A 19,394-nucleotide genomic window follows, 5' to 3' on the forward strand; every position below is an offset into this window, starting at 1 on the left:
AGCACAACGGCAGAGTCATGTCTCAAGTGTAAAACTAACAATGACTCAATAATCCATGCCTTCTGGGAATGTTATAAAGTCTAAAAGTTATGGGCGGAGTTATAAAGTTGGCTGTCATAAGTATTACAATCTAAATGTACTTTTAATCTGTCTGTCTGCATATTTCAAGACATGGCATATGAGGGTGCAGTTAGATACCCTATGGGTTGGATGATACTTGTCTTGTCAATCATCTTGAAAAAATGTATACTTAAAAACTGTAAATCAACCATTCCTCTGTCATTAACAAAATGGAAAGGTCAAATTCTTAATTATCTAAATGTTGAAGGTGCGTGGGTGATGGAGAGAAACAAAATGGTGCAGTTTGAGTGATGCTGGAGATGGGGGAGCATGTGGGTCTGGCCAGGTGGGTCTGGGCAAGATATAATGCAAAGAAAAAGTCTTACAAAAAATGTAAACATCGTACAAAAAAAATCCTAAATTAACACCTTGAACGTCTCAGTGTAATGGCTCATTTGTTGGACTGACAGATGTGGGGATGCAGGTTGTCACCCAGGTGATCCGATCTTTCAGTTGTACAGTAGCAGACAGTATCTAACTCTATGTATTTATGTATGTCAGGAGGTGTGAGAGAGCCATGCGTCGTGGTGGTGGTGGTGGTGGCAGGGGGCTGTGGCAGGGCAGCGAGGCCCAAAGGAGAGAGGAGCACAGAGCTCAGGCTCGCCTGCAGGGGGGGTTACAGAGACTGGAGCAGGCCACGAGCTACCACCTCAACACACTCACCACAGAACAACGAAGACTACACAGAGACCTGCTCAACATCAGGACCGGTGAGAGAGATGCTTGTGTGTGTGTGTGTATGTGTGTGTGTCTGTGTGTGTCTGTGTGTGTGTGCATGCGTGCATGCATGTGTGCGTGCTTGTGTGAGCTGACGTGTACCTGTGTGACCCCAGGTAACCCCTGGAGGAGGAGCCTTCACCCTCTGGTGTCACGACCTGTCAACCCTGACCCCTCCCAACTCTCCATGGCCTACAGGACTACCCTACCCACAATCCCACGGGCCACCAGAGACCCAAAGAAACACAGGTGAGCTCTTCACATCAGAGATAAACCAAACATGTTTAAATCACTGTGGGTTCCTGTCTCAGGCAGACTGCGTCAGCTCAAAGATACACAGGGCAATTGCTTTACTTCACGAGATGAAACCGCATGAAGTTTTTGCTGTGTAGTTTGCTTATTTCTTTATGATGACAGCCTTACAGCTCTACCACAGTTTATTACAGAGCTACCACAACACTATCAACTGTACAGTGAAGCTGGGACTCTTTTTGTTAAAGGGTTAATGTAACATGTTCATAGAAGAATGAAGCTAATCTGTGGAGTGCTAGATTATATAACAGGACCTTCATTGGGCTAATCTAATCCTGGCCCAGATGGTTGAGAGAAGAACTGACAGACTGTCAGGTTAACCTTGGCATTAGTACTTGTCCTTTCAGTTTCTTTGCTAATTTCACTTTAGTGGCTGTGAAAAAGCCAAGTAATAATAAGTATAGAATGTTAGTTTTGACTAATCAAACCCCTGATAACAAATTATCTCTGGAGATGGCCAACCCTTCTTCAGGAGAGCTATACCCTCCTGCATGATTTTGTTCTATCCCTGCTCTAACACACCTGATTATTCTAATCAGCTGCTCACCAGGATGTTGATTAGCTAGAGCAAAAGCCTTCACAGTGCATAACCAGAAGGGAAGGTGCTTTCCTGGTGGAATGTTAGCCAGCCCAGCAGTTGGCCAACTGAAAACATTTTGCAACAGTAACATCTATTTATTTTTCCAACTCAATGAATGCATGAGATATATCTATAGAGTTTAAACTTTAAAGAGAAGATCACATGCCATTCATGGGTTGCACAGCTAGATCCATGAGTGGATGTGCACGTTTTCCAAGATTGCAGTACATCTCCCTGTTCTTCCATGCAGGAACTGTATCCATGTGTTTGCACTGTTATTGTATATCTACACATGTAAAGTTACTCATGATGTTGGCTAAGGGATGGTTGTGTGTGTGTGTGTGTGTGTGTGTGTGTGTGTGTGTGTGTGTGTGTGTGTGTGTGTGTGTGTGTGTGTGTGTGTGTGTGTGTGTGTGTGTGTGTGTGTGTGTGTGTGTGTGTGTGTGTGTGTGTGTGTGTGAAGTAACTTCACTGTATGTGGGATACAGGATATTTCTGTGTGCATTTGTGGGGAGGATAGGGTGATGGTCTGTCTGCCTGACTGTATGCTTGAGTGTGTGGTTTCCGTGAGTGTTTGTGAAGTATCGTCGTCGTCCCCCCCCCCCCCCCCACTGCAACGAGCTGATTGGAGGATGGGGGTTCTAAGCAAGCGGACTGGTTAATTATGCTAATCAAGGGGGCAGATAACGAGACGCTTAAAACCTCACTCTGAGATACACACAAACACAGCTCTCTGTCACTGTGGGTTTGACTGTCATCCTCGAGAGAGAGAGAGAGAGAGAGAGAGAGAGAGAGAGAGAGAGAGAGAGAGAGAGAGAGAGAGAGAGAGAGAGAGAGAGAGAGAGAGAGAGAGAGAGAGAGAGAGAGAGAGAGAGAGAGAGAGAGAGAGAGAGAGAGAGAGAGAGAGAGAGAGAGAGAGAGAGAGAGAGATTCACAATTATAGCTCATATCCCATATCTATGCATGTTCTACTGCTTCATACCCCCTTCTCCTCTCTCTAACTGGTAGGCAGCTGGGCTTTCCCCTCTCTTACTGTTAACTAGTGTATTTGGGCGGTTTACAAACACTGTTCTATACTACTCTACATACAGATACTGCTTCTCCACTGATGTGTGTGTGTGTCTCTGTTTTTCTCTGTGCTGTGGCTTGGCAGGGATCCATGCTGGCTCTTTTAACAGACTGATTCTAAACTCATTTTCTTTTATGATGTGCATCCCTCTGCCAACTTCTAGTGGATTTATTAGTCCCCTTCCTGGTTCCATTTCTTTCTTTCTTTCTCCCTCCCTCTATCTCTTTCTCTGTTGTTCAATGCAGCATTTTACTGAATCCACAAAGCTGGCCCCTTGTTTGTTTGTGTGTGTGTCTGGGTATGATTGTTTTGTTGTCCAAAAACATTTGTTATAGCCAATAAACAGACACTGAGTCACAACATGGTGACACAAGGTGGATACTGATAGTTTGTTGTGTGTGTGTGCGTGCGTACGTGTGTATGCATTTGTGTGTTGTCTGACTGATTATCTCTATTTCTCTCTCGCTCTCTCTCTCCCGCACTCTGTCTTCCCCCCTCATTGTCTCAGGTCAGTGAAAGCTGTGTGTGGGGGAGTGTCTGGTCTGGCTGCACTCCAGGCTCGGGTCCATGACTTCCTCTGCAGCTCTGCAGACCCACAGAGACAGGGGGCAGAGAGCTCAGTGGCGCCACTCTGCCTGCCAGACCTCAAACTGCAGCCTGCAGCAGAATTGACCAGCACTGTGCTGGGGGATAGAGGGGAAGCGGAAGGGACGGAGGGGAGAGCTGAGAGGGAGAGAGAAGATGTGAGGAGAGAGGGGAGGGCAACGCGAAAGAAGGAGGAAGAGAATGGGAGGACATACAGAGACAGAGAGAAAGAGGAGTATTATCCTCTCCCTCCTCCCCCCTCCGACTTCCTCGCTGCTGATGGTCGGCCCAGAACGCTCCACCTCCTGCCTGATTTCAACCAATCACTGGCCGAGGCTCGTAAAGCTCGCTACATCCGTTACCGAGGTCGACCCCCCTGCGAGAGGGAGCTGTCAATCACTGAGATATTCGCCAGGGGCAACACAGGTTCCATCCACAGATTCTGAAAAGAGAGTAACCCTGTAAGACAGAACACATCCTGTGAGTGTGTCTAGTAGTGTGTGACTTTTCTTTTAACCTGGGACCTCTGCGCATGTGTTAGTCCATTAAGCAAAAGCCTTAGTATTTGCTCGGGGAGCTACAGCAAGTCTTCAGGTCTCAGGCAAGGTTACTCATCATGCGAGCGTGGTTCACCAAACCACTTCCGTTATATCATGGACACCTCCATAAGCATTAGATCCATTCCAACCTACTATGTTTGGACTACGTTGTGTCATACTGAACAGGGCTTTGGTCTCTGATGCACCTGTTCTGTGCCAAACTGACAATGCATCTTATTCAGTGTTTCTATTTCTATTTTATTAGGCAAGTCAGTTAAGAACAAATTCTTATTTACAATGACAGCCTACCGGGGAACAGTGGGTTAACTGCCTTGTTCAGGGGCAGAACGACTGATTTTTACCTTGGAGATTCAATCCAGCAACCTTTCGGTTACTGGCCCTGCCGCCCTGTGAATGTATATCTGTGAATGTAGCATTTGAGATCTGCTCAATGTAAAAGTCCATAATATCTTTTGTGTTAAATCACGTACCTGATTGAAATTCTCAATGTATGTAAAGTATAATGTTTAAAACTGTTCGCTCATGAATCATGATTTATCGTAATAAAATAGAGGCCATGAGGTGGTTGCATCAGTGCCTCTGTAGTGTGTGTGTGTGAGGAGAACGCCCCCTGGCGACAGCTATAGATATTGGTTTACATTTATTGCCAATCAATGACCATAAATACTTTAAAGAATAATGTAGGCATATTTAGTATCACAATGTTATGATAGACCTATATAAAAAAAAGTTATGTTCTGTGGTATTATTAATCTTCTATGAAATCTATTGTTTTAAGCCATGGACAACTCAGGCTTTATGCTTAGTCGGTGTTTTGTGTCAGTAACCAAGGCGACGAGTGCGTCCAACAATGAAAAGAGAGAAAAAGAAGAGGAGCGTGACCAAACAGGTTGGAGTACGATTTAGGAGGCTCAAAGTTTCAACTTTCAACTTTTATTAGTCGTATCTACAGGGTACACATGGTATACACAGTCCAACGAAATGCTTACTTGCAGATTCCTTCTCGACTATGCAACAACAATAAGAAATAATAAAACCTAAAAATACAAACGGCTCAGTAGAATAGAATAAACATTTTAGCATCAATTTATAGTCCAATTTATAGTCCAATATTTCCATGTGTATTGGGCATTGGGGTATTAGGGGACAAGTGTTTAAATTGTGCATTATTTACCAATAATAATAAGACTGGTAGCACCAGAACATGGTGGGTGTAGCATGAATGCATATGCGTGTGTGTGTGTTCGCGCGCCCGTGTGTGTGATGTCTTCTGTTTCTGTGTGTCTCACATAGGAGCTGATCTGAAGGAGAGAGCTGAGATTAACCACCCTGACTCCGATCTATTTGTTCATTGACTGCTCTCACTCCTGACTGAGATCGGTGGGTGGTGTGTGTGTGGGCCAGGGGCTTCCCCCAGTCTAGTTCAGCCTTCAGCCTGTTCTCATGCTAGTACATCTCACCCCCATCCTCATAGTATGTAATGTTATGATATGGGGGTAGTTTAGTGTTAGCACACAGTTAGGCAACACACTGCCATGATACACTTCCACACTCCATCACCCAGGTGGCAGCACCAACCGGGTCGAGGGCGGTGCTCTGCCAGGAGGCTTTGATAAGCACATCAGGGGCCTCCCGGGTGGTGCAGTGGTCTGTGCCACCAGAGACTCTGGGTTTGAGCCCAGGCTCTGTCGCAGCTGGCCGCGACCGGGAGGTCCATGGGGCGACGCACAATTGGCCCAGCGTTGTCCGGGTTAGGGAGGGCTTGGCCGGCAGGGATATCCTTGTCTCATCGCGCACTAGCGACTCCTGTGGCGGGCCGGGCGCAGTGCACGCTGACCAGGTCGCCAGGTGTACGGTGTTTCCTCCGACACATTGGTGTGGCTGGCTTCCGGGTTGGATGTGCGTTGTGTCAAGAAGCAGTGCGGCTAGGTTGGGTTGTGTTTCGGAAGACGCATGGCTCTCGACATTCGCCTCTCCCGAGTCCGTACGGGAGTTGCAGCGATGAGACAAGACTGTAACTACTACCAAATGGATACCATGAAAATGGGGAGAATTAAAAAAAAAAAAAAAGATAAGCACATCAGGTGCTGCCAATTAAGGTGATTGTCAGTCTGTGTCCCAGCTGGAAAAGCCACGAGGCTGCAGGTTTTTCTTTGGCAGCCATGAGGCCTTTTGTTTGTTTTTGAGTTTTGTGTTTGGGCATGTCTTTGGTATTTTTCTTTTTTGTACATATTTAAGTTTCGTCACCATCTGAACAAATAATAATCCGCTTGGACTGGCCGATTAAGAGGTCAAAAAGGAGCTGGCAGTCTCCTTAGTACATGTACATTCAACACCTGGTCGCTTACGCTTATTTCTCACATTTATGCACATCAAATATATTATATTTATGCACAGGATGAGCCTGCAGGTCTTCCCTGTAACGCACAACATTGAGATTGCCTGCACATCAAATATATTAGCAGGCTATTTATTGGTTTCGTAACAATAACTAGATCTGTCTGATCTCTCCACATGGTGTTCTACTCTCTGGGTGTTGCGTTGCTATGGACATTGCATTGCTATGGCAGCCACTTTGCCCATACCGACGGTTGTCATGGTGGATGGCTTCGCCCTTGGAGGGGGTCTGGAGCTGGCGCTCGCCTGTGACCTTCGCACTGCCGGTCAGTGACCTCTAACCTATCACCATAAGCCAGGCTGAAACACAGTTCCATACCGACAGGGGTGATAGTAAGCTGGTCCGGTACAGCGTCCCGGCAACTTAACGGTAAAACATGAGCCTATCACAATAATTACACAAAACGCCAAGAACTATAGACTTTAACACCATTAACATTACCCCATGTCAAAGGCATGAAAATGTGCGAATTGACTTGAAACCGAGTGGTATACGCTTCAAATGATGTTGTCGTTCGACAAGAACACTTTGCCAAGGCGGAGATGAGTGGCCCATACCGAGACGTGCATGGACAGCAGTGGATGCATCAATTCAGACTACAAGTGTACGCCTAATGACAATCGCAGAATGCCATTACAATACACGTTTAGGTGTTTTGTAAGATGCCTCTTTCCCATCATCAAATTGTGGGTGCACAGTGCACTATTTGGATGCTTGAATTATTTTGTGAGTGAACGAAGATTCGCAGGTAGCCTAGAGAGCACTTTTTTTAAGTGATTGACAATCAGATGAAAACATCATTAATGGTTTATGCCACAATAATGTTAAGTTATTTGTTCATCTTTACTAGTCCCACAGAGATTATATGAAATGAATTATATATGTAATTCTATAACTACACCTAGGCTATGAACAAAATGTTTATAGGGAGAGGCCCATTCCGGTAAGACATTTCATCTACCTTCAGCCCTATATACCGAGATACTTTGCTCACTTCTGGCCATGTGATTTATTAGAAGAACATGGTGTTACGTGATTTACAACAATCATTTGATATTATGGGGAAAAGGGATGTGTCATGACGTTGGGTTGGGGGTAGGTTTATGACAGTCATAAATACCTCTTTCCCCCTTTTTCTCTCTCCCTACTATAACTGATGTGACATAAGGAAACCCATGGGTTAACATAGAGGTTCTGGTAACATCAGAAGTTGGGGGAAATGAACTATATTCTGGTGATCCGACCAACTGAACATATGCGGTGGTACTTAAGGTATATTATGTTAGTTTCGGTTGCCCTCTGACACATTCTCATCAAGGATAGAATGACAAACTCTACTGTGGAAAGTCTAAATGTCAGAGATATCGGATTCACATGGAATTGTTGTTTAATTCAAATGTTTGAATATGACATTATTTGTGAAGAGGTGAAATGTAATTTTAGCTTCCAAATGAGAGATCTGTGCTTTCATAAGTTTTCCTCTGCTCACAGTGGTCCGCCCCTGTGAAGAGGCATGGGTTAATAGACTTTTCAGACACACCCCTCTCCCTCCACTATATAAAGCCACGAACCAGAATATAACTTTCTGTTCCGGGTACTCTAGGATGACGATCCAGTGTCAGAATGGTTCAGATAATCACTATAGATGAAGCCAACATCAGCATGGACTTTGATTGTGAATGGTATGAACTTTGAACTCGTATTCACTACAGAAGTGATATCTCCTAGCCTTTGAGTTAGCAACAGCTAAACGCAGGTTCGGAAGGACAGTCCAAGTATCCCGTCTAATACACACAACGTTCCCGTGACTACCAGAGACATTCTTCAAAGGACAGAGGACTCGGGTTGGCGACACGGGCCATCTACCACCAACCTACTGAAGCGCAGCTCAGAGTAAATATGTATTGCATTTTCCTCTTCAAATGGGCGGTAATTTAGAATGCATAAGATACTGTATTTACGATAGTACAGCTCGCCTATGTTCAAGTCTCCCGCTCTTTCACTAGGACTCAGCCCCTTTCCTTTGTGTAACAAGCTGTCATACCTATTCCGCCCGCTAGGGACGTTTTTCTGTATGACGTAATTTGTGATCAAGTTATGATTTAATTGTGTATGTGTGTTTCTGTGTGATTAGTTAGGTATTTAGTAAATAAATAATTAAACCCAATTTTGTATTGCTGATTCAACTTGTTAGCCAGGATTCTTGCAGATAATCAAGGACTTACAACTTTCAGATGAGACTGAATAAAATGACGATTAATGTGACTGCTATTTAGTAAAATATAACTAAATCTTTTTATTCGAAAGATAACAGCTCTATAAATATTCTTTCGTGGTGTCCCTCTCTAGTTAATTCATATTTACATGATTAGTTCAATCAGGTAATATTAATTACGGAGAAATTATTTTATAGAATAGCATGTCATAGCAATTAATCTGGCATAGTCAAAGACACGACAGATGCATGTTATTTAGATTAGGGGAAATTAATAACCCGATAATAAACCTGATAACCTGAAAAACAAAGTACACAAACAAAACTGAAAATAGAAAAAACAACCATTAGAGGGTATAAATCGAAGGCGACAAGTTATTTTTTTATCTGACTCGGCTAGCGATAAACAAAATGGTTATTTTGATATTTTTTTTATTTAGTATTAACCGCTGATCTTGATTAATCTCGAGGAAGAAATTAGTTGGTGATGAGTAGTTGGCATAAAAGTATTTGTAGACTACTGTAAATCATAATCTTGATCTTGTGAATTAATGATGCACTTTGTCAATCTCTCTGCCATTTCCTGGTTGCTAAAATTCTAATAGTTCACCTAATTTCAGTTTGTGACAAAACAAGCAAGTGTAGAGAATCATTGTACCATCTAAACCATTGTGAGATATATTTTCCATAACCAAAAATATTGTATTTTTTGTTGTTTTAAAGCTGGTGTAAACAAGTAAAAAATGCAAAAACGAAACTTAAGCTTGAGAAGCAACTTTTTTCTTTATTTACAAATTTTTACATTTATGTGGTTATTAAGTATGCTGGTCTATGTCAAATCACTGATTAGTTATGTTTCAAGTTCAGGTCTTTTAGGTTTATCTTTGTGGTGATCTGTCTAGTACAAACAATCACAGAGATAATCAATTTAATCACAAATTAAATTAAACATTTAAGCGTTAATTGTGTTTTGGTGAAGCAGCCCACTAAACAACAGACTGAACTGACCCTGAACCCAGGAGTTTCCCCAGAATGTCTTGGGCAGCGCAGTGAACCAGAGTTCAGTGACGTGTCAGAACAAAGTGCACAATCGAATGTCCAATTCTGACTAGTAACTCATTTGATTATATGCCAATGGGGACACTAGTCAAAGGTGAGTGACACCATTACACCTGTATCACTATGCATTACTATGCATTTGTCCCATTTCAAATGTAATTTTAATTGTCTTGTGTTTGACATTCAGAACCCCCCATCTCTGAACTAGCCTGGCTGAAGCGACCCGCATGACTCACAGCGCAGGGAGAGCTTTAATCACACTAGCCTGGAAATTAGGCCGTTCATGCAATATTCGCTCAGAAATTGTGCAACGGGTTTGATTGGTTCTTGCAAATGTTTTTTATTTTCTGAGGTTGAGAATTTGAAAGGATTTGAAAATCCAACCATTGTAATGGAAGTGAGGGGGGGTGTTACTCTGGGGCTGTGTATGTGGGTGTTTGAATGAGAAAGACACAGCAGAGAGCCAACCAATAATAATTATTATTTTCTTGTCTGTATCAAGCAGCTCACTTAATGTCAGACTGAACTATGACTCTGAACTTGTATCCATGTGTCCCCAGTTGGGCTGAGCTGACTAGTGGTGTTCACACCAATGTTCATTATGGAATCGGCTGAGAACCCCAGTGAATTGTGAGACTCTACTACAACTGTATCACAATGCATGACATATTATATGTTGAAAGTAAAGTACCAGGGCACGTATATGTAAAGCGTAGGAGTGCTGGAGTAGGATTAGCCCCCCTTCTGAGACGCTAGGATCAGCACTCCTACCGCTGAGACTCTGAGTACGGGCCAAATCCTATTTCAGTGTTCTTGTTTTTGACTCACTCAGACAACAGATAACTCCCCATCTCTATTTTATGTTTGTAAGTATTCAAGGAAATTGTCTAATAGCAGAGTGAATCTAAAATTACAACGCAATAATATTCCTTTCACAGACATTAGGTATAACATCTATTGGATATTCGATAGTCAATTCTTACATTGATAAGTGTCTTTATTGACCAGTGTTCCACCCAGCTAAACTCAGAAAAAAAAGAAACATCCCTTTTTCAGGACTCTGTCTTTGAAAGATAATTCGTAAAAATCCAAATAACTTCACAGAGCTTCATTGTAAAGGGTTTAAACACTGTTTCCCATGCTTGTTCAATGAACCATAAACAATTAATGAACATGCACCTGTGGAACGGTCGTTAAGACACTAACCGCTTACAGACGGTAGGCAATTAAGGTCACAGTTATGAAAACTTAGAACACTAAAGAGGCTTTTCTACTGACTCTGAAAAATACTAAAATAAAGATGCCCAGGGTCCCTGCTCATCTGCGTGAATGTGCCTTAGGCATGCTGCAAGGAGGCATGAGGACTGCAGATGTGGCCAGGGCAATTTATTACCATGTCCGTACTGTGAGACGCCTAAGACAGCGCTACAGGGAGACAGGACGAACAGCTGATCGTCCTCGCAGTGGCAGACCACGTGTAACAACACCTGCACAGGATCGGTACATCCGAACATGACACCTGCGGGACAGGTACAGGATGGCAACAACTGCCCGAGTTACACCAGGAACGCACAATCCCTCCATCAGTGCTCAGACTGTTCGCAATAGGCTGAGAGAGGCTGGACTGAGGGCTTGTAGGCCTGTTGTAAGGCAGGTCCTCACCAGACATCACCGGCAACAACGCCACCTATGGGCACAAACCCACCATCGCTGGACCAGACAGGACTGGCAAAAAGTGCTCTTCACTGACGAGTTGCGGTTTTGTCTCACCAGGGGTGATGGTTGGATTCGTATTTATTGTCGAATGAATTAGCGTTACACCGAGGCCTGTACTCTGGAGAGGGATTGATTTGGAGGTGGAGGGTCCGTCATGGTCTGGGGCGGTGTGTCACAGCATCATTGGACCGAGCTTGTTGTCATTGCAGGCAATCTCAATGCTGTGCGTTACAGGGAAGACATCCTCCTCCCTCGTGTGGTACCCTTCCCGCAGGCTCATCCTGACATGACCCTCCAGCATGACAATGCCACCAGCCATACTGCTCGTTCTGTCCTGCAAGACCGGAATGTCAGTGTTCTGCCATGGGCAGCGAAGAGCCCGGATCTCAATCCCATTGAGCATGTCTGGAACCTGTTAGATCTGAGGGTGAGGGCTAGGGCCATTCCCCCCAGAAATGTCCGGGAACTTGCAGGTGCCTTGGTGAAAGAGTGGGGTAACATCTCACAGCAAGAACGGGCAAATCTGGTGCAGTCCATGAGGAGGAGATGCACTGCAGTACTTAATGCAGCTGGTGGCCACACCAGATACTGACTGTTACTTTTGATTTTGACCCCCCCCCCCCCCCCCCGTTCAGGGACACATTATTCAATTTCTGTTAGTCACATGTCTGTGGAATTTGTTCAGTTTGTCTGTTGTTGAATCTTGTGTAAATATTTGTATGAACATATGTTAAGTTTGCAGAAAATAAACGCAGTTGACAGTGAGAGGACGTTTCTTTTTTTGCTGAGTTTAGTTCCACTTATCTAATGTATTCTAGTACAATCATTCCTGATTGAATTGGTCAACTTGTATTCACCAAGCCTTTCATCAGCTATGAATAACGGAGTACTGTATGTGCTCAGTCAGAGTAAAGTATGAGGTCCTTATCAGTGTCACACCCTGATCTTTCACCTGTCTTCGTGCTTGTCTCCACCCCCCACCAGTTGTCTCCCATCTTCTCTCTTTTGGACTCTGATCTGGATTACTTACCTCTGCCTGCCCTTGACCTGTCGTTTTGCCTGCCCCGTGTTCTAGTAATAAACGTTTGTTACTTTGACACTGTCTGCATCTGGGTCTTCCCTAAAATGTGATAATCAGTCCCATTTCAGTTGCTTTCTTTTTGATTTACTCAGGCACATCCCAATCTCTGAGGAATTCTGTCATCTGAAATGTTAAATAATTGCAATGCTGTCAAAACATTTAAGCATGAGGGATGTGCATTTGATTTCCAAGCTATCATTTTATTGTTTTTATCTTCCGGTGTGTGTTGGTGGAGCAGCCCATTTAACACAAGACTGAAATGTGTTCCTGACCTTAGCGTGGGGCACCACCAGTACAGAGCTTGCTCAGGATGTGAGTGCATCTGCACGCACAGTGAGGCAAAGACTTTTGGAGGATGGCCTGGTGTCAAGAAGGGCAGCAAAGAAGCCACTTCTCTCCAGGAGAAACATCAGGGATATACTGATATTCTGCAAAAGGTGGGGTTGCTTCTCAGCCAAGGGAGTGGGCTCACTCACAATTTTGCCTAAGAACACAGCCATGAATAAAGAATGGTACCAATACATCCTCCGAGAGCAACTTCTCCCAACCATCCAGGAACAGTTTGGTGACGAACAATGCCTTTTCCAGCATGATGGAGCACCTTGCCATAAGGCAAAAGTGATAACTAAGTGGCTCGGGGAACAAAACATCGATATTTTGGGTCCATGGCCAGGAAACTCCCCAGACCTTAATCCCATTGAGAACTTGTGGTCAATCCTCAAGATGCGGGTGGACAAACAAAAACCCACAAATTCTGACAAACTCCAAGCATTGATTATGCAAGAATGGGCTACCATCAGTCAGGATGTGGCCCAGAAGTTAATTGACAGCATGCCAGGGCGGATTGCAGAGGTCTTGAAAAAAAAGGGTCAACACTGCAAATATTGACTCTTTGCATCAACTTCATGTAATTGTCAATAAAATCCTTTGACACTTATGAAATGCTTGTAATTATACTTCAGTATTCCATAGTAACATCTGACAAAAATGTCTAAAGACACTGAGGCAGCAGATTTTGTGAAAATTAATATTTGTGTTATTCTCAAAACTTTTGGCCACAACTGTACTAGGTATACCCGTTTCCCTTAGCTGCTGCTTTAGCAACGGCTAATGGTGATCATAATGAAATATTAAATGTGTCAGTGTCAAGTGAATTTGGGTAGAATCAATCCACACTGCTCTAGGCTATTGTGGACTGTGGAGTAGTGCAATATTATATAAGGTTAGGTTCAAGTAAGTGTAAATTTCTTACAAATACGCAAAGGTGGTAGCAGGAATTGACAGACCCGGACACTTAAGGCAGGGAAATACCCCCTCATGATGTGTTGAGTAAACCAAATTTAAAGGATGTGCCAAGTAGGACAATAGCAAAACCCTGCTTATAAGTAGGATCCTCCAGGGCATTGGTGGTCAGTTTCTTAAATAGTTTTTTAAACTTTCACGACTTTGTCAGAGACCTATTGCTTATCTTGATCGAAGCTTGTGATGATATGGTTGCTGGTCTCAGGGACATATTTACCCTCCTTATCAGCCTTCTTCCGTAGAACAAGGTAGGTTCCTAGGGAGCCACGACAACAAGATGTGTCAAGAGGAGAATAATGAGTCTCTGTCCACATACACCCAGTGCACTGTATTAAAACGTAATAGGCCTATACTGGCTCCCTGCATTGTCACTGACTTAAAAAGAGGCTATTCATGTACATAATTTACCCCATAACAAGCAAGTCAAGCTGAGAGGGGCTAGCCATGCAGAGTAATGTGTGGTTGTGGTAACTACACAAGATCTGTGAGAAACAACTTCATGGATATTATTTTTATTAGGGGAGGATGGCTCATAATGGCTCCAATGGAGTCAAAGAATGGTATCAAACACATCAAAGGTGTGGTTTCCATGTGGTTGATACAACTCCATTGACTCCATTTCAGCCATTATTATGAGCTGTCCTCCCCTCAGCAGCCTCCACTGATTCTTATGTACAGTATATTACATTTATATTCTGTAGCATCTGAGTTACACACATACATATCAGTCTAAATACAGGTAACTGCCAAAATAATGGGAACGCTTGAGTAAATGAGGGATACAAATTATATTGACACACAGGTGTGGCTCCTGAGTTAATTTAGCAATTAACATCCCGTCATGCTGAAGGTTATGTATAAAATGCTGTCATGGCAGAGGATGACAATGCCCTGATCCACAGGGCATGAGTGGTCACTGAATGGTTTGATGAGCATGAAAACAATGTAAGCCATGGGGGTCTGTCACCAGATCTCAACCCAATTGAGCACTTATGGGAGATTCTAGAGCGGCACCTGATTTTATTAGTCACTCACTCTGATATATTAACATGGCGTAAGTCATGGCAAAATGTGTAGAATTGCAGGAAATTGGCTTCAAAACTGCAAAAAATAATAATCCACCCTATGGCTAAATGTGTATAATTGCATCAGACTTGCTTTAAAACTGCAACATTTTCTGTACGCCCCATGGCAAAATGTGTAGAATTGCAGGAAATTATATTTTATACTTGAGATTCTTCAAAGTAGCCACCCTGACAGCTTTGCATGACAGCTTTGCACACTCTTGGCATTCTCTCAACCAGCTTCATGAGGTAGTCACCTGGAATGCATTTTGATTAACAGGTGTGCCTTGTTAAAAGTTAATTTGTGGAATGTTTTTCCTTACGGCCAATCAGTTGTGTTGTGACAAGGTAGGGGTGGTATACAGAAGATAGCACTATTTGGTAAAAAACCAAGTCCATATTACGGCAAGAACAGCTCAAATAAGCAAAAGGAATCGACAGTCTATCATTCCTTTAAGACATGAACGTCAGTCAATGCGGAAAATGTCAAGAACTTTGAAAGTTTCTTCAAGTGTAGTCGCAAAACCATCAAGCGCTATGGTGAAACTGGCCCCCATAAGGACCGCCACAGGAAAGGAAGACCCAGAGTTACCTCTGCTGCAGAGGATAAGTTCATTAGAGTTACCAGCCTCTGAAATTGCAGCCCAAATAAACGCTTCACAGAGTTCAAGTAACAGACACATCTCAACATCAACTGTTCAGAGGAGATTGCATGAATCAGGCCTTCATGGTCGAATTGCTGCAAAGAATCCACTACTAGAGGGCACAAATAATAAGAAGAGACTTGCTTGGGCCAAGAAACACAAGCAATGGACATTAGACCGGTGGAAATCTGTCCTTTGGTCTGATGAGTACAAATTTGAGATTTTTGGTTCCAACCGCCGTGTCTTTGTGAGATGCAGAGTAGGTGAACGGGTGATCTCCACATGTGTAGTTCCCACCGTGAAGCATGGAGGAGGAGGTGTGATAGTGTGGTGGTGCTTTGCTGGTAACACTGTCAGTGATGTATTTAGAATTCAAGGCACACTTAACCAGCATGGCTACCACAGCATTCTGCAGCGATACGCCATCCCATCTGGTTTGCGCTTAGTGGGACTATAATTTGTTTTTCAACAGGACAATAACCCACCACACCTCCAGGCTGTGTAAGGGCTATTTGACCAAGAAGGAGAGTGATGGAGTGCTGCATCAGATGACCTGGCCACCACAATCCCTCAACCTCAACCCAATTGAGATGGTTTGAGATGAGTTGAACCGCAGAGTGAAGGAAAAGCATCCAACAAGTGCTCAGCATGTGTGGGAAATCCTTCAAGACTGTTGGAAAAGCATTCCAGTTGAAGCTGGTTGAGAGAATGCCAAGAGTGTGCAAAGCTGTCATCAAGGGTGGCTACTTTGAAGAATCTAAAATATATTTTGATTTGTTTAACACTTTTTTTGGTTGCTACATGATTCCATATGTGTTATTTCATAGTTTTGATGTCTTCACTATTATTCTACAACGTAGAAAATAGTAAAAAATAAAGAGCAACCCTTGAATAAATAGGTCTGTCCAAACTTTTGACTGGTACTTTATAAGTCCACTTAACTGAAATGTTGAAGCTTTTTTATTTTGACCCCATTTGGTTTGTTATTTAGGTGAAATCCCCGTTTATGATTTGGCATATTTTGGGCATTATTTGGGGCATGTTTTTGACAGTCCAATTTTTTTTCTTACTTCTTATTTTAAAGCGCTTTTACATGATTCTATCATATGGAGTGCAGCTGTACATGCTGATGATAAGCACAAACAATCTTGATTTATTCGTACAATCTTGATTTATTCGTATATCAATTAATTTAGTTACCAGCAATGTGCAAACTATATGTTGTATGTAAATTCTGAGAGAAATGTACGTTTTTGATAACTCTGAGTCTATTATTTTATATAATTTGTAAAACAAGCCTATTTAGTTGCCATTTGTTGAACATTTTGTATACCAGTGTATTTAAATGGAAATAATGTTTAATGTTTGAATGCTAAATGTATTCAAAAATTTAACATGATTTCAGTTTCACTCATTTTGTGTGTTTTTTGCTCTGACAGACACATCAGTTAGTCTGTACTCCCACCGTTGCTTAATGACAGCCAAGCGGACCTTCAACTGTCTTGTGTGTGTGTGTGTGTTTCAGCCTACTCTGCACAGATGGGTTTGATTGAGAAGACACAGGGGCTACTCCCAGTGGCTGGTAAGATGACCAAAGGTCAACTGCACACACACACACACACACACACACACACACTCCCATAACATCCCCACATACCCATCACTGTCTCTCTCTCTCTCTCTCTCTCTCTCATTCACACACACACACACACACACACACACACACACACACACACACACACACACACACACACACACACACACACACACACACACACACACACACACACACACACACCCATCACATCACATCCACACCACAGGAGGTTGGTGGCACCTTGATTGGGGAGGACGAGCTCGTGGTAATGGCTGGAGCGGAATGAGTGGAATGGTATCAAATACATTAAACACATAGCTTCCATGTGCTTGATGCCATTCCATTTACTCCGTTCCAGCCATTATTATGAGCCGTCCTCCCCTCAGCAGCCTCTACTGATCCACACCCATAATTTACCATCATGAAATCTTGTGTTTTTTTGCATGAGTTCAGCCTCATTCTCGCTCCCTACCTCCTCTCTACTGTAGGGGGCAGTCAGCGTCCCCTCAGAGGTGGGCTTTGCCCTGGCTAAAGAGCTGATCTTCACTGGTAGGTGAGTGGATGGACAGAGGGCTGTGGACATCGGACTGGTCAACAGAGCTACAGAGTAGAACCCAGATGGAGACGCTGCCTATTGATAGGCATTGAGTCTGGCTAGAGAGATACTACCACAGGTTAGACGCACGCATACACACACACTAATACACGGGAGATGCAGTGGAGGCTGCTGAGAGGAGGACGGCTCATAATAATGACTCTGGATAGTCAGTTGGCTAGCAACATGGACATGAAGCTGCCATGAGGGGAATCATATTCGGCTGGTTCCAGCTAGTTGTATCTTGTTCTTGATACCATGTCTTGTTTTGATGTGTTTTGACTGATTTAATATCAATGCTAATATGGCAAAAAAACAACTCTTCTATAGCTAATCTCATGCTTTTTGACACATTTTGCCAAGCGGCTGAGAGAAAATATAGATATTTTAGAGTTAATTTCCTGCTATGGCAAAATTGCAGGGGTGTGTGATACGCCAGTGCCCTTCTCCTCCTCTCCAGGCATCTGTCGCTCCAAATTTCTCTCACTCCATCTCAGATGCCAGCAGTTGACAGGGGCACCTCGGCAGTCAAGTGGAGAAACAGTCCACAAATAACATATGCACACACAAACCAGTTATTTGCAGTTGCACAGCTTGGAGGACATATTTATGTATCTGAGGATGTTTTAGGACGAAAAACCATACTCATTGTTTTCTCCATTCCACAGTGATGAGTGATTGACGGCTATACTGAGAAAAAATATAAACGCAACATGCAGCAATTTCAAAGATTTTACAGTTCATATAAGGAAATCAGTCTACTGAAATAAATATATTTGGCCCTAATCTATGGATTTCACATGACTGGGCAGGGGTGCAGCCATGGGTGGGCCTGGGAGGGCACCCACTGGGCCTGGCACACACTGGGGAGCCAGGCCCAGCAAAACAGAATGAGTTATTACCCACAAAAATAATTGATTACTAACAGAAATACTCCCAGGTTTGAACCGGAGTATCCTGCTTGCTAAAGTCTTGCCGTTTGTATGCATACAGTGCCTTCAGAAAGTATTCCTACCCCTTGACTTATTCCACATTTTGTTGTTACAGCCTGAATTCAAAATTGATTAAATATATTTTATTTCATCAATCTACACACAATACCCAATAATGGCAAAGTGAAAACATGTTTTTAGAAATGTTTGCAAATGTTTGTAAAATTTAAATACAGATCTCATTTACATATGTATTCACACGCCTTTGCTATGACACTCCAAATTGAGCTCTGGTGCATCCATTTTCCTTTGATCATCCTTGAGATGTCACTACAACTTGGAGTCATGTGGCCAATTCAATTGTTTGGACATGTTTTAGAAAGAAACACACCTGTGCATGTCAGAGCAGAAACTATACCATGAAGTCCAAGGAACTGTCCATAAATCTCTGAGATAGAATTGTGATGAGGCATATATCTGGGGAAGGGTATAAAACCATTTATAGAGTGTTGAAAGTTTCCAAGAGCACAGTTGTCTCCATCATTGGGAAAAAATATCAAACTACCCAGACTCTGCCAAGAGCTGGCCGTCCGACCAAACTGAGAAACCGGGCAAGAAGGACCTTGGTCAGGTAGGTCACCAAGAACCCAATGACTACTCTGACAGAACTACACTATTTGGCCTGAATGCAAAGCGATATGTCTGGAGAAAACCAGGCACAGCTCATCACCCATCTAACACCATCCATACCGTGAAGCATGGTGGTGGCAGCATCATGCTATGGGGATGCTTTTCATCGGCAGGGACTGGGAGACTGGTAAGGATAGAGGGAACAATGAATGGAGCCA

The sequence above is a fragment of the Salvelinus namaycush genome, chromosome 10, assembly GCF_016432855.1.
Source record: "Salvelinus namaycush isolate Seneca chromosome 10, SaNama_1.0, whole genome shotgun sequence".
Taxonomy (NCBI): Eukaryota; Metazoa; Chordata; class Actinopteri; order Salmoniformes; family Salmonidae; genus Salvelinus; species Salvelinus namaycush.